The sequence below is a fragment of the Lathamus discolor genome, chromosome 3, assembly GCF_037157495.1.
Source record: "Lathamus discolor isolate bLatDis1 chromosome 3, bLatDis1.hap1, whole genome shotgun sequence".
Classification (NCBI taxonomy): Eukaryota; Metazoa; Chordata; class Aves; order Psittaciformes; family Psittacidae; genus Lathamus; species Lathamus discolor.
Genome location: NC_088886.1, coordinates 146,665,314 through 146,680,634, shown reverse-complemented (window position 1 = coordinate 146,680,634; position 15,321 = coordinate 146,665,314). Strand labels below are relative to the sequence as shown.

Below are 15,321 nucleotides of genomic sequence, written 5' to 3'. Positions count from 1 at the left end.
AATCACTCAAAGATTTGGTATTAACTTCTCCATTCTCTGCAGATTGCAATTTTTCAGCAGCAGCTCCTTACAGTGGAATTAAGTTGGTGTCAGCTCCACCTGGAGAGATCATGAGATGAACAATGACATTTGTCCAGTGATAAATCTCAAGGTTTTGTGCTGAGCTGGTGGAATTAGTACAACAAATTGCAAGTGACGGATGTAAATGGTCTAAGGAATCCCAGCCTGGAGCATGTAACTGCCTGTCAATTTACTGAGTGTTTCTACCTATGGTTATCCTTTATGGAGTACCAGGCACTTGCAGGATGAGGAGCTGTGGGTGGTTTTCCACCTGCAGCCACAGACTCACGGCATGGTCTCAGATGAGCCTTACCTAAATTTCAGCCTCCATCTTGTCAATTTACTAAGTTACTAACAAGTCCCTTCCTCCTCCACAATCTAAATCAGCGAAGTCCTTTCTTGCATGTGGTTTTCATTACATGGTACATAAATATTCATAACAACTGCTTCCCATTCACTGGTTAGCTTCCTACTCCATAAACTCATTATAAGACTATTTTTTTCTTAGTCTGTTTAGAGGCCAAGATAATGACAATATAAACAGAAGCACTTTCACAGCAAAAAGATGTGGTATCATTATCTGAATGCTTTCCATTTTCCCTTTCATTAACCTTCTGTGATACAAAACTGCTGCTAAGTCACTTTGTGTGATTTACTGGTGAGACAGAAATGCACTCCTTTCCAGTCGCTTGGAAAAAGAGTTTATATTTGTGTTTTCAGACAGAAATACTGGTATCCAGACAAGTATGTCTGTGCATCTGGGTGGTTTTCAGTGTTAGGAAATGTTTGTGCAGGGACATTTGCTGCAGAAATTTAACCCTGGCAGACGGAACAGGCCAAGGATGTTCCCATCAGACTTGCTGGGATGCCAAAACTGAACTTGTGGTGAATGCTGTGGTACCCAGCTGTGGCAGCCTTCATTCTCCTGCATGAATTTGGTGCGTTAAATACTGACAACTCCATTTTTTTCTAGTTTCATAGAATCATAGAATAGTTAGGGTTGGAAAGGACCTTGAGATCATCCAGTTCCAACCCCACTGCCATGGGCAGGGACACCTCACACTAAGCCGTCTCACCTGGCCTTGAACACCACCAGGGATGGAGCATTCACAACTTCCCTGGGCCTTCCAGTGGCTCATCACCCTTACAGTAAAGAACTTCCTTATAGCCAATCTAAACTTCCCCTGTGTAAGTTTTAACCCATTACCCCTTGTCCTACCACTACAGTCCCCAGTGAAGAGTCCCTCTCCAGCATCCTTATAGGCCCCCTAAACAACATGTTTACCAAGTAAGTCTATGTTGGACCTGATGAAGATTGTTGTTGATTGACTCTTAGCAGTTGCCATGGCCTGGATGGAAGCACAAGTCCAAACACATTTTAAAAGCTTAGGGTAGTTTGGATATAAGCCCTGGCCATTCAGGTTCTGATCTCAGAATTCTTGTTATGGTCTCTCTTTTAAAACAACCCAGATCTTGGAAATTAAACTCCAGTGGGCATCAAGCTACCCTGCCTTTAGCAATGGATCTGTCAACACAGAATGATCTAATCACAGAGTTTGGACCGTGGCACACACATCCTTGACAATCACTTGAAGAGCTACACTGCAACTACACTGCGGCTGCTCATAACCACAACCCTTTATACTTCAAGAAGGTGCATGAACGTGGAAAAAAAAACAAGATTTGATTTGATTTTGGGGAACTCGTTCGTGTCTAGACTAAAGCTCTGCAAGTTCCTCTGATCATTATGATGGTTTAGGGCTCTCCCTAACACCCTGTTCCCCATAAAACTGTTTCATGATTTTATAACAGTTCAATATTCCTATAGTCCAATTTCTCCTTACCAAATGTATTTGTTAAAGCATCAAGATCTTTATAATTACCATTGTTGTCAAGGAGAAAGGACTTGTTCTAATTAAGTCAGTATAAAAGTATTAATCCAGTGCATTTACATAAAATTTTAATTTCACATTCATTTGTGTTCAGTTCCTTTTATAGAATGCCCAGTAAGCTAATAACTTATTATGTGTCCTTTCCTCTCTAGAGGGAAGAAACACCCATCCTTACTGGGGTTACTTTTAAATCCTATTACTGAAAGCATGTATTTTCATGCTGGCAACTGCTTTGGTCTGTTCTGTGGCAACTCTTCATTGAGCCCTACTGGCACTGAAAACATCAGCAAAACTTGCTTTAAAGGAACTTCCCGAGTGATGAGCAATCGGACTGTCTGCCAACAAACCTGACACTTCTCACTGTGGTTTGCCCTCTTGCTTTTTCTCAGCTATGCATGGACCTAGAGCCAAGATTGTGATGCATTTTTAAGTTCAAAGCAGCCTCGGGGCTTAGGCTGATTGAAATCAAATGTTGGCTGTTGTCTGCTTGTCCCCAGGAGCTACTCCAGGCTTCATCCTTAATCAAGGTCATTTCTGTCCTCCTCCTCTGCCACTGTAAGTCCTCTGCAAAGGACAACAGAAACTGTAGAGGGAGCCTGGTACATTGATGTTATGGTTTAAGCCCTGCCAGCAACTAAATACCACACAGCCACTTGACCACTCCCTGTCCTGCCCTGTTGGGATGGGTAGGAACATCAGGAAAAGGCAAAATCACAGGTTGAAATAAGAACAATTTAATAATTAAAATGAATATAATAGAAATAACAACACAAATAGTAATAAATAGGGAAGTAAAAAATAAAATTATTTAAAAAAAAAAAAAAAAAGCAAGCAACAACCAGGAAACACAAGTGATGTACAATACAACCACTCACCACCCCCTAACCAATACCCAGCCCGAACCAAACAGTGATTTGGGCCTTCCGGGTAACTCTCCCCAGTTTCTATACTGGGCATGACGTGCTGTGGTATGGAATGCCCCTTTGGCTAGTTTAGGTCAGCTGTCCTGTCTCTGCTTCATTTCAGCTTCTTGTGCCCCTCCTGAACAGCAGAACATGAAAGACTGAAAAGTCCTTAACTGGGGTAAGTGCTACTGAGCAACAACTAAACCATCCGTGTGTTATCAGCATTGTTCTCAGACAGAAGCCAAAACACAGCCCTGTACCAGCTACTGGGAAGGAAAATAACTCCATCCAAGCTGCAACAGGACAACTTTGTAGCTTAAGAAACAGTAGGCTTGCCTTATGGGCCTTAAGATTGCCCCATCCAAGTTTCATCACTATGAAGCAGAATAAATCCTATTTGTTTTCTTAGAATATTTTATATTGTAGTGAGATAAAGCCACACACACAATGTTTGAAAGGCAAACTTCTGACTGTTTTAGGCTAATACCATCAGCCATTATTTTGCACGCAGATTGTTAAACCAAGATTTTCTGTTAAATCAACTTTTCTTTGGAGTGGATGCTTTCTTTACCCAATTATCTTTTATTAGCTGTGTCATTAACACATTACTGTGGACTGCTGTTCTGTTCACACACAGAGCACCAAGGGGCAGCACATACCCTTTGCTCAACACTGCTTAGCAGAGAACAGGCATTTGCAACAGGCCTGTGCTGCCTGAATGGAAGGGGGGGTTTGTTAGTTCAGTGTTGATGCTTCAACAAGCATAGTCAATGAGACATTTTTAGAGCTTGTAGGTAATTAGATTAATGAGTTGACTCTCCTCAAACACACGATTTGCAGTAAGCCTTTCTGCTCATTTCTTTATTGAGTGGCACAGTAATGATATCTATTAAACCTCGCCCAACCATCAGGAAATGCAAATATATTCTTGCAGACAGATGCAGTCAGAAATGACAGGCACAGTATTGATGCAGTGCATACATTTTCTGAGGCAACTACAAAGCTCAAGTTGGTATTAATCAGGAAGAAATAGGACTCTAACAAAGGGCCAAATTATCTCTTGCTACAGTAGAGTTCTCTAAGGTATGATGTCCACATAAGGATTGTTTCGTAGGGATTCAGCTAACCCTTTGTCTTTCTAGAGGTGATGAGATAGGCAATCCTCAGGGTAAAAATCCTGGTTGCTCTGAATAACCACCTTGACAAGCAAGAGTTAGAAGACAAGTGCCTTATGCAAAGCACCTGATTTTCCTCATCCCAGCCCAGCAGCTGGAATTTAGGTTGTTAGCATGGAAAGCTCTGTCAGTGTCCTTCATTGATTCCCAAATAACAGCTAGCAGAAGCAAACTAAAAAAGACACCTTGAGCTGAAGATAGTCAAAGTAGCACAAAGGTATAGTTAGAGCCTTGGAAGAATGGAAGGAAAGTGGATGGGGCTTTGAGCAATCTGGTCTTGTGGAAGGGTTAGGGGCACTTGTTTTAGAGGAAACCAATAAAATTAAATGCTGCACATCACTGGGGTCATGGATAGCACCCCTAAATATAATTTTTTAAAAATATAAAATTCGTAGTAGCTATTTGGGCTGCACGTGTCACCCCAGAAAGAAGCGTATCGTGCAGCTTAGCAGTAAGGAGGAGACAAATATGCCACTAACGTAAGGTTAGGACAAGCAGCTTTGGAAAAGGCCTGAGCCGTTAAGATTCAATAGCAATGGAAAATTTTCTTGACAGATGTCAAAATGCTCTTGAACCAGAAATACAGCAGCTACTGGTATCAGAATTGGTACCAGTCTCAGTGCTTCAATGGTAAGCTGAGTGTTTCTGCTAATAGCTCACTGTCATTGACCTAAGAACACAGAAACAGCAACAATAGATGTGACTGTCACATACATTTAGTTCAGCCAGTTGTTTGGGAAGTCCCCGGGAGCACAGCTCTCCCAGCAGATATGGCAAGGGTAAGCCTTGCAGAAGACCTGGCCTGAGCCAGCAGCACTGTCCTTCAGGCACTGGCTGAGCTGGGAAGGGTCCTGGGAGCTGGAAGGGCTCTTACAGAACTGATGCTTGGAGCAATGATGCTGACAGAGGGAACAAGCACAGTTTGGTTTGGGAGTCACTGCATCGCAGGACTGAGACAGGATACATCAAAAATAGGTGACTTGTGTTCATAAGGGGTAGTAGCGTAGGTTATCCAAAGTTGTCTGATGGCTGCATGAAGTTGCTTGTCCAAACATATATCTACTATAGTAAGTGATGTCAGGGGCATTGGAACTAGATGATCGTAAGGTCCTTTCCAACCCTAACTGTTCTATGACTATGATTCTATGTCAATTGCAATCACCAATGTGGACATAGAAAATGCTAAGTTGGGTTTTTCAATTCAATTAAGTCCGAAAAACACGGACTTCAAGAAGCAGATGCAGCTGCACTGCAGGCATCATAACCATATGAGCCTGTTACCTAACTGCAGTGTTGCCAATACAAAAAACCACAGTTCAGTACAGAATGAGGTGATATTAGCAAATACTTATAGACACCAACTTTCTATATTTCATGAATCCTGGGTTTTATGAAGGTTATTTTCAGGAAAATTCCAGCAATAAATATAAATCCCTAAAGGACTGTGCACTAAGCCAGATGAAGAACAGCTGACAACTCCTACAGGGATTCTTGCTGGGAAACAGTGATCAGTGACAACTTGCACACCGCATTTAACAAGTTGACTGTTGACAAGCTTAAGAGATCCCCAAAACTTTAGGAAGTCTTCAGAGCCAGAGAACCGATGGGATGAGGACACATGCCACATTGGAAATAGTGTTTCTTACCCTAGCTCAAGAGCCAAAACCCACTTAATTTCTTTTTGCTTTTACTACCTAAAATATATGCCTAAATTTTGTGTGTGTTACTGTGCTAATACTGCTGATTTATAAAGCAAGAAAGACTCAAAAAATCCATTCTCTCTTAGTAGGTAAAAATAAGTAGGAAAAGTTACAATAAAAATTCTTCCTGATAGCTTTGGCAGTAGATGTTTGGAAAATTAAACGTGTATTTGTCAGTCAGAAAATAGTGTGGGCTGAGGGGGAGGAAAGGGGTGAAAAGTTTAAGCCTGCAATAACAAATCCATGATATATATTCAGTATCCTTGTTTTTTCCAATAAATCCTGAAGACATAACCTTCCTTCAATCGCAAACTGATGAAAAAGAAATTCCAAGTTAAGGAACTCCTCTGAAATGTTTCCTTTGGACCTTTTTACCTGTCATAGCCAGAGTCCAAATTCTAAATCCAGAGGTTGTTTCCTGGTTGCAAGTTTAATCACCCACTTACATAGATTAATAGACTTCAAATAGGAAAAAAAATATGACTTTCCCATTTATCTGAGATTTAATTAGAGCACAGATGTATGAGACCTGATGTATGGTCTTTACCTAGCGATGATGCTACTACTTGTATGTACTAATAAGAAAGGATTAGGAATACATCTCTCCACTTAAAGAAGCAGTATATTATTTTCAGTTTGATTATTACTATCTCGGACTTTCAGGCACCAGTTCTTGTTCCAAGCTTTATTTCGCTTTAGAGATGTTACCTTCAGTGTAATAGGTTTTAGGACCTTCAGTTAGGGCCTAAATACTGACCATGACCTCATTTTTTTAAGCCTGTGGTCGTGTATATCTATTTCTCATGACACTGAGGTAGGTGTCAATGTGAGGTGTGCTAAATTCATGCTGCCTGCAGTAGGAAAGCTTTTCCTGTCAGCTTCCTGCAAAGGTACATAACTGCAGCTAAACTGTCACTTAATCTGTTCTGAAACGCAAGAGCTGCACTATTATAGTGATTGGTATGCCATCGATTATTAAAATTCATTAGTAAAGATAAACGTAGGTTATTTAGCCAACTTTCCCTGTAGCTGATCCATAGTCTTCCTGGGGTATTTCCAGATTTATCCCTTGGTGGATTTAAAATTAATTATATCATTTATAATGGATAATTCATGGCAAATTAATGTAGAGAAAATAAGACCTTCATACATAAACTTCTGTTAAAAACTCACAGGGTACAGAAGTACCATTCAGGAAGCCAGATTTTAGAGCTCCTGCCAAGGCTCATCTGATGCTATTTGTTGACCAAGAGATAGAACCCTTGCACACAGAGGACATCTGCAGCGCTGAGTGCTGGGGGTGCAGGCAATGCAGCTCTTCAACTGTATGTACTGCAGGGGTCGTTGGTTTTGCAAACCCTTTTTTCTACAGAGACACAGGGATGATCTATTTTAATTGCATCGTTATGGTTTTTACTGAATATTAGAACTTGCATAAGCAGGCTACAAAATTTGCTGCCACATGGATACCTGTTGGTTAACAAATAACTTCTCTGTTTTTATGGAGCAACATTCTCTTTAAAACAAGCTGCTCTGATGGACAGGTGCAAAGAACTATTGATGTTAACTAGTAGGGTTAGCTGGAAGAATGGAACATGCAAGGTTCTATGAAATTTAATATACAAGCTAAAAATAAATTAGAGATGCATAAGCTACAAGGAGTAGATCTTTATGAAACTACCTAGAGAGGTTTCCTGAGTAGAATATGAAAGGCATAAAGTGATGAGCTGAGGAAGCAAACACTTCTTCCCAGGATATCCAAACCCTATTTTATGATTAACATTAGCTGATAAATGTTCTCGCCATTAATAGTTATTTGCGTATGCAAATAGTTATTTGCTTATCTATTGATATTATGTTCCCACCCTTAAACACAAGGTAAACAGTGATTTACCTTGGAGAAACAATGTAACTTATGAGTCAATACAGTGTTTTCTATCATGACTAAATATGGACTAATGTAATTCTTAATAAGACATAATAGGATGTAGATGTAGAATAATAATACATATGTAAGGTTATTACAGACAATCATCATAGAAAGGTCAAAAGGATAGATACTTCCCAGAATAAATTACTACCAAATTGGACGGTCACCTAAGGACCGCAAACTCGTTGTTGAATTGCAGTAGACTTTTTCAAGATGTGCAAGAGCATCTTCTGAACACCTTGAATATTGTTTTGAACCTTTGGATACACGACTAAAAAGAACCAATTTACATGGCTGTAATGAGGCAGAGCAATGGAGCTTTGCTCTTTGCAAAACTTCTTGTCCCTCATTTTTAAGAGCTTGTACTAACCTGAAGCAAAGCTCTAGAACTGAGGGCTATTATTATGTGAGTAAAAATAAAATGGCTTTTTTAGGATCAAAAAGTCATACAATAGTGATGGATTTGGCCTACTGTTTGAGAAATAAAATGTTCCACAATGACTCTTCACTATCTTGAAGATCTTAAAGTTATGCTTATAATAAATATAACCAATTACAGAATCACAGAATCACAGAATCCCAAGGGTTGGAAGGGACCTAAAAAGATCATCTAGTCCAACCCCCCTGCAAGAGCAGGGTAACCTACAGTACATCACACAGGAACTTGTCCAGGCGGGCCTTGAATATCTCCAGTGTAGGAGACTCCACAACTCCCCTGGGCAACCTGTTCCAGTGCTCTGTCACTCTTACAGTAAAGAAGTTCTTCCTGATGTTAACGTGGAACTTCCTATGTTCCAGTTTACACCCATTGCCCCTTGTCCTATCACTGGATATCACTGAAAAAAGCCTAGCTCCATCATCCTGACACCTACCCTTCACATATTTGTAAACATTGATGAGGTCACCCCTCAGTCTCCTCTTTTGCAAGCTAAAGAGACCCAGCTCCCTCAGCCTCTCCTCATAAGGGAGATGTTCCACTCCCTTAATCATCTTTGTGGCTCTGCGCTGGACTCCTTCAAGCAATTCCCTGTCCTTCTTGAACAGAGGGGCCCAGAACTGGACGCAATATTCCAGATGCGGCCTCACCAAGGCTGAGTAGAGGGGGAGGAGAACCTCTCTTGACCTACTAACCACTCCCTTTCTAATGCACCCTAAGATGCCATTTGCCTTCTTGGCCACAAGAGCACATTGCTGGCTCATGGACATCCTCCTATCCACCAGGACCCCCAGGTCCCTTTCCCCTTCACTACTTTCCAGCAGGTCAACCCCCAACCTGTACTGGTACATGGGGTTGTTCTTCCCCAGATGCAAGACTCTACACTTGCCCTTGTTAAATTTCATCAAGTTTCTCCCCGCCCAACTCTCCAGCCTGTCCAGGTCTCGCTGAATGGCAGCACAGTCCTCTGGTGTGTCAGCCACTCCTCCCAGTTTTGTGTCATCAGCAAACTTGCTGAGGGTGCACTCAGTTCCCTCATCCAGGTCATTGATGAAAATATTAAACAGCACCGGTCCCAGCACCGACCCCTGAGGAACTCCACTAGTCACAGACCTCCAGCTAGATTCTGCGCCATTGACCACAACTCTCTGCCTTCTTCCTTTCAACCAGTTCTCGATCCACCTCACTACTTGATCGTCAAGCCCACACTTCCTTAGCTTATCTATGAGGATGCTGTGGGAGACAGTATCAAATGCCTTACTGAAATCAAGAAAAACTACATCTACCGCTCTACCATCATCCCTCCACCTAGTCACTTCCTCATAGAAGGCTATAAGGTTGGTCATACATGACTTCCCCCTCATAAAACCATGTTGGCTGTTCTTAATGACCCCCTCATCCTTGATATGCCTAGTGATGGAGTCAAGAATAAGTTGTTCCATCATCTTTCCAGGGATGGAGGTAAGGCTGACCGGTCTATAATTACCCGGGTCCTCCTTCTTGCCCTTCTTATAGATTGGTGTGACCTTTGCCATCCGCCAATCCTCAGGCACCTCGCCCATTTCCCACGACTTACCAAAGATGATGGAAAGTGGCCTAGCAATGACCTCCGCCAGCTCCCTCAGCACCCGTGGGTGCATTCCATCCGGACCCATCGATTTACAGATGTCCAGTTTGCATAGCTGATCCCTAACCCAATCCTCATCTACCAAAGCAAACTCCTCCTTTGTCCTGACTCCTTCTGGGGCTATAGAAATCCGGGGCCCTCGGGGAGAGTCTGCAGGAGTAAAGACAGAGGCAAAGAAGGCATTCAGCACCTCTGCCTTCTTTATATCCTCTGTCTCCAGGGTACCCACTTCGTTCAGCAGTGGGCCTATATTGCCTCTTGTGTTAGTTTTATTTGCTATGTATTTGAAGAAGCCCTTTCTATTGTCTTTAACCCGACTAGCAAGATTGAGTTCCAAGGAGGCCTTAGCTGTCCTAATTGCCTCCCTACATCCTCTAACAACTGTCCTATATTCCTCCCAAGCGGCCAGCCCCTCCTTCCATAATCCATAGATTCTCCTTTTCCACTTGAGTTTGCCCAGCAGCTCCTTGTTTAACCACGCCGGTCTCCTAGATCCCTTACTTGACTTCCTACTCATTGGGATGGTTTAAGGGTTTGTAAAAGTTTGCAGGACAATCTATCAGTGCTATTGTCTGCAGCTTTCCAGATGTTCTTGTCCTGGAACATACCAAATAAAATAGCTGGAAGGCATTTTTCTACTAGGAGGCATGAAGCCTGAAAAATTAAAGGTGTTCTCTGTAAGTGCATTACATTAATGAATTACATTACATTACATTAATGATCAAGGAGGGAGGTAGGGAAAAATATCACTATAGTCCTTCCTGCTTATATCAAAGCAGAGTAGTAATCATTATTGTATGTAAAGAAATTATAGAAGCTTTCCCATGGAATAATGGATGCCTCCATGAATGCCCAGCCAGCATCCCAGGAAGACACCTGTTTCTCAGTCACACACACCATGTTGATAACACATTGTCTTACAGCTTCCATTTGCAGCAAGACTTTGTTTAATAGCCCTAGTGTCTAATCATTTTATCACTGCTGTACTTCACCTATTTAATGAACATGTACTCCATGGATATCCATCCAGGAACTGCCGCCTCAGCTGAGATGCTGGTGATCTCATACAGGTTGCTAATGCTTGCAGTATATCATCTTTGAGCACAAAGCCACATTTCTATGGATTTCACAGGTAATTTGCAATGCTGGATGGAACAAATCTAGTCTTACATTTAAAACACAGCCTATGTAATGGACAAATCCAAGCAAGTAGCCACTTGAGTTCAATGTAGCGTTGTAGCAAATCAGTCGTCTTCGTTCACAGGTAACAAATTTCCCGACTCACTAAATTGTAAAGCAAAGAGCTGGTGTTAATTTGGACCATACAGAAATGCAGTAGGTCATTACTGATTGCTTACACTGCAGAGGAAATGTTTCCAGTTATTTCTTGTATGACGTGTATGCTCAAGTGCAAGTTGTCTTTGTTTCTTTTCCTCCTGTGATGGAGCAACTATTACATAGTTCCAGGCTCAAGGTTTATAGTGCACAGCATATAGCTCTTTTCCATAATCCGTGACTCCCCTCATTAAAAAAGAGATGAAGGACTATTGCAGAAATGAGTTACTGCACGTGGCCATAAAAAGTCCGTGACAAATGACTACTTGGCAAGCAAAGTACAGTCACTGAACTTCAGAAAGAAAAACAGACCTCCTTCCACATTACAATCTCATGAGTCACAAGAACTGGAATGAACAAAAGAGTTGAGACAAACCATTTCTACTATATTCCTAGCAGTATAAATTGTCTATGCTCTGTCAGGTGAATGGTATTAATCTCCATCTGCTTCAGGAAGAGGCTGTTTGAGTGAGCACAAGGGATAAAATAGCCCTTCAGTGAGGAAGCTTCCAGGGCTTACCCCAGCCATTCCCCAGTTCAAGTTTTCAAAAAGATAAACCTTTATCTTTGATTGCCTGAATCTCCCTTTTCTACTTAGCAAAGGAGATAAAGCAGTCAAAATGAAGGCAGCCACTACCTGCACAAAAGCAAGATGTTCAGCTTAAAGCACCTCAGGCAGCTGCTGACTTCATTCCTCTAGCCCAACCCTCTGTTATGATCCCATTTCAATCCAATCAGAAATGACCATGAAGCCAGGCAGACTTAGGGAGCAGTAGTGTCACAGTAAGCAGTCATCTAACAATAACAAGCTCTCAGATGTCCAATAAATAAGGGAAAACAAAGCAAGCGCAAACACACAGACCATGAATAAAACAGTTCACAAGCAAAGCAGGAGTAACCCCATGTTCCATGTCCAAATTCTAATCAAGATTTTTACTTAGCAGAAAATCTAAGAGAAAATATGCATAATAGACATGATCAATAATTAAAACTACTCAAACAATTTTTCAGGTACTTAAAATCATTAAACTCTTAGCACACACAATTTTGAATGTCTCACTGTAAGTCAGCATTAATACTTAATGACTTGGAATATTGCAGACCCATTGCTTATATAAATACAGGACTTGTACAAACTTCACAGCTTTCCAAGGCTGCAGAGTAATTTGAATTGTTGTGGTGGTGTTGATGTGTCTTTAAGTTTACTCTTTGTATTCACTTGCCCTGTTCAAACAGTTACTAGCTTGGCTACCAAAAAAAGATGCACTGAAATGCATCCTGGGGAAGCTCTGGAAGGGGTATTTCAGTCATGTTCTCCCATAGCCAAGGCAAAGCTTGATCACGGACAGCAGTTACAGACTTGAAAAGTGAGTAATTTTTATTAAGTTAACTGTCACAAAACTCCCAAACCTTTATAGGTGTTGAGAAGCAATTCAAACCATGGGTACCGCAGACATCCATCATCCTATTATCCGCATTTACTGTGTACCAGGAAAGAAAGACTGTATCAGAGCTAGGTTAGCAATGTGAATAATTGATATTAAGATTTGTTGAAATAAAACAGTGTGACTGACCCACTTTTAGAGTTCAGGGAAGTTTATCTCATATAAAGAACTATTTTGAGTTTATGATGACTTATTTAAGAGCGTAAGCATGCCTACCACAAAATTTATAGAAAGTAATGCACGGTATAATGCTAGTATTCCCCAACTATATTTGGCTTCCGTTGATTCAAGCAGTGATCAAAGTTCTGTTTCTTAATGACTAGAAATGACATTAATTTTGGTATAAGCCTTTCCTTATGTCCTGGGTTCACCAGTAGCCATTTTGCTCCTTCTTAGTAGCTGGTGCAAGCTCTGTTTTGACTTCCAGCCTGGGCAGAGAGCTGATAACACCGATTGGTTTTAATTGTTGCTAAGTAATGTTTGTTCTGGCCAAGGGAGGTAACGGGGAGTTACCTGGAAGGGCACAGTTTCTATTCAGGGGGGTCGAACTCATTCGGCAGTGGTATTGTATTCTCTTCTCTTGTTATTTTCTCTTATCATTATTATCATTGGTGGTAGCAGCAGTGGTTTGTGTTATACCTTAGTTACTGGGCTGTGCTTATCTCAACCTGTGGGAGTTACATTCTCTCAATTCTCCTCCCCATCCCTCCAGAAGCGGGGAGGGTCAGGTGTGGGAAGGAAAGAATAAGGGGGGGAGTGAGTGAATGAGCTTTGTGGTTGGGTTTAAACCACGACACCTTATCAGGCCTGATATCTGTATTTGTCCTAAGCAGAGTCAGGGATTCACTTGGAACTGGAGGTTTAAACCCTCCATTAGAGCAGTCCAAGTACAGAATGGCGTGTTGACTATAAAGAAAGCCCAGAGCCACTAAGCTATATTTTAAGGGCCGAACGTTGGGTGGAAACTGGCTCAGACCCCACTTATATCAGCCTCTTCCAGCTTCACTGAACAAAATCTGCTCAGCTGTGTACCCTGAATTACTGAAAGCAAAAAAGAAAGTCATTTAACTGAAATAGTAAGAGCCAGTGCTTTGCCGGAGAATCTGTTTCTTAAATAATCACCTTTGGGAATCACTGTTTAAGGATAGAGAGCAATCACCACACACAAAAGGTACTGAAAGCCCATTTAAAAAAAAACCCTTGCACCTAAAATACTCAACTTTTCCCCTGCGTAGTAACATTAGCTCACAAAAGTTTGTGGGATCTACTGTAACCATTTAGAAATGACCCAAACCATAAGCACACTATTTAGCCGGAAGAAAGGCATAGTGTTTTAGAAAAGCACAATCCTGAACCTTAAAATATCAGTTGTGGCGATCCTCTAGCAGGGCTAGAAGCAGAAAGTATCTGTGAATCTTTCCCTACTTATCTGAACATTGTATGATTAGTATCCCCCTTTGAACCTAACCTTTATTCCTTTAACACACTTAGAATGGTAAATAATACCTCTTGCCCTCCTTAAGTGAAAATTCAGTATAATGGGGAAGTGACAGAAAAGCTTTCAGTCGAGTTAACCTGAAAACAAAATGCATTTCAGTACCGGTCTCCCCAGCAAAGCCATTGAAATTCAGGTCACAGCATTGTTTTAGATCATATTGTGCCCATTAGTTCTTGTGTTTAAACAAATTCGTCACAATATCGATGTACCTAGGTGAATGTCAGCAATGCTACCAGCAAAGATTTAGCAGAGGAACAGCAAGCTTACAGTCCTTAATGTATGATTTACTTGAGTGGGTTCTGAGGTTGTTACACACCACATAAGATTCTGAATGGTGATACAAATTACAGCAGTGACTCCAGCTATTTAACGGATTATCACAACATAATGAGGTGGTCTTCCTATGGTTTAACTTGTAAGCACCTTTCTTCAAATCCACATTCATTGCTTTATAAATGCTTCTTATTGTACAGCCACTAGCAGTGCCATTAAACTCCATAAACCCTCTTGTCATGACTACAGTTTTACAGGAAGACAGCAGTAGAAGTAGTGCAACTTTTCCTTCTATTATTAGCAAAGACAAGATAATGGCAAAATATGCATTTACTTACCCCATAGGTACGTGCAAGTCCTTAGAAACTAACACAAACCCCAGTGTGCCACCATCTGTTGAGTTACAAAAACAATATGAAGCTAAAAATTCTAACTCTCCCTGCCGCAGAAACCTTCCACAAACTAGGGGACATCAAGAATTAAAGTCAAGTCTTCTGTCCCCCCTTTATCCATAACACAAACCCCTTCTGCAGTTTCACTGCTTTAAACGATGCAATGCTTAAACTTCACAAACTCACAGCTGAGATGCACTCACAACTAGCTTTGATCCGTTTATCTTGAGAACTCCTAAATAGAACAGAGGCTGCTTTCCTCTCTTCACTGAAACTTAAAACCACTTACTAGTCATAAGCTCTTATAACACCTCTTCTTACACCACAAACCACCTCTCTACCTTCTAAACTTGCCAACTCTCATTAAAAGCCTCGATGCAGGATGTTGGGTTTGCCTGTGATGGTGCTTGTTCTCCATTAGCCTGAAGTGGATACTTGGATCAGCTGTGCTCATCTCTTTTGGGGGTGAGTAGCACAGGAGTTTTCTTTCAGTATTGAAAAAGAGGGAACTCCAGCTGATGCTAAAACTAAACTGGTTAAAAGAGAAAATGAAACAATTTCCCATCAGAACAATTCACAGAAACAGAAGTCAAACTGATGGTTTGGGGGAGGTTTCTCAGCCTGGGGTAGAATTAGGAAAGGAACCCACTTGA

General features: G+C 41.2%; 1 long non-coding RNA gene across 3 annotated transcripts; it reads right to left on the bottom strand.

Annotated features, from left to right (window-relative positions):
• Positions 1-2,077: 2,077 nt before the first annotated feature.
• LOC136011318 (uncharacterized) lies at positions 2,078-14,997 on the bottom strand. 3 transcript variants are annotated; one of them, XR_010611330.1, is made up of 3 exons: positions 14,958-14,997; positions 14,615-14,669; positions 2,078-2,516 (listed from the first exon to the last, which is right to left on the bottom strand). It is a non-coding gene; the product is annotated as an uncharacterized LOC136011318 (long non-coding RNA). The 3 variants fall into 3 exon arrangements; XR_010611328.1 differs by having other exon boundaries at positions 14,872-14,979; XR_010611329.1 differs by lacking the exon at positions 2,078-2,516 and adding an exon at positions 10,876-11,009 and having other exon boundaries at positions 14,872-14,979.
• Positions 14,998-15,321: the final 324 nt, after the last annotated feature.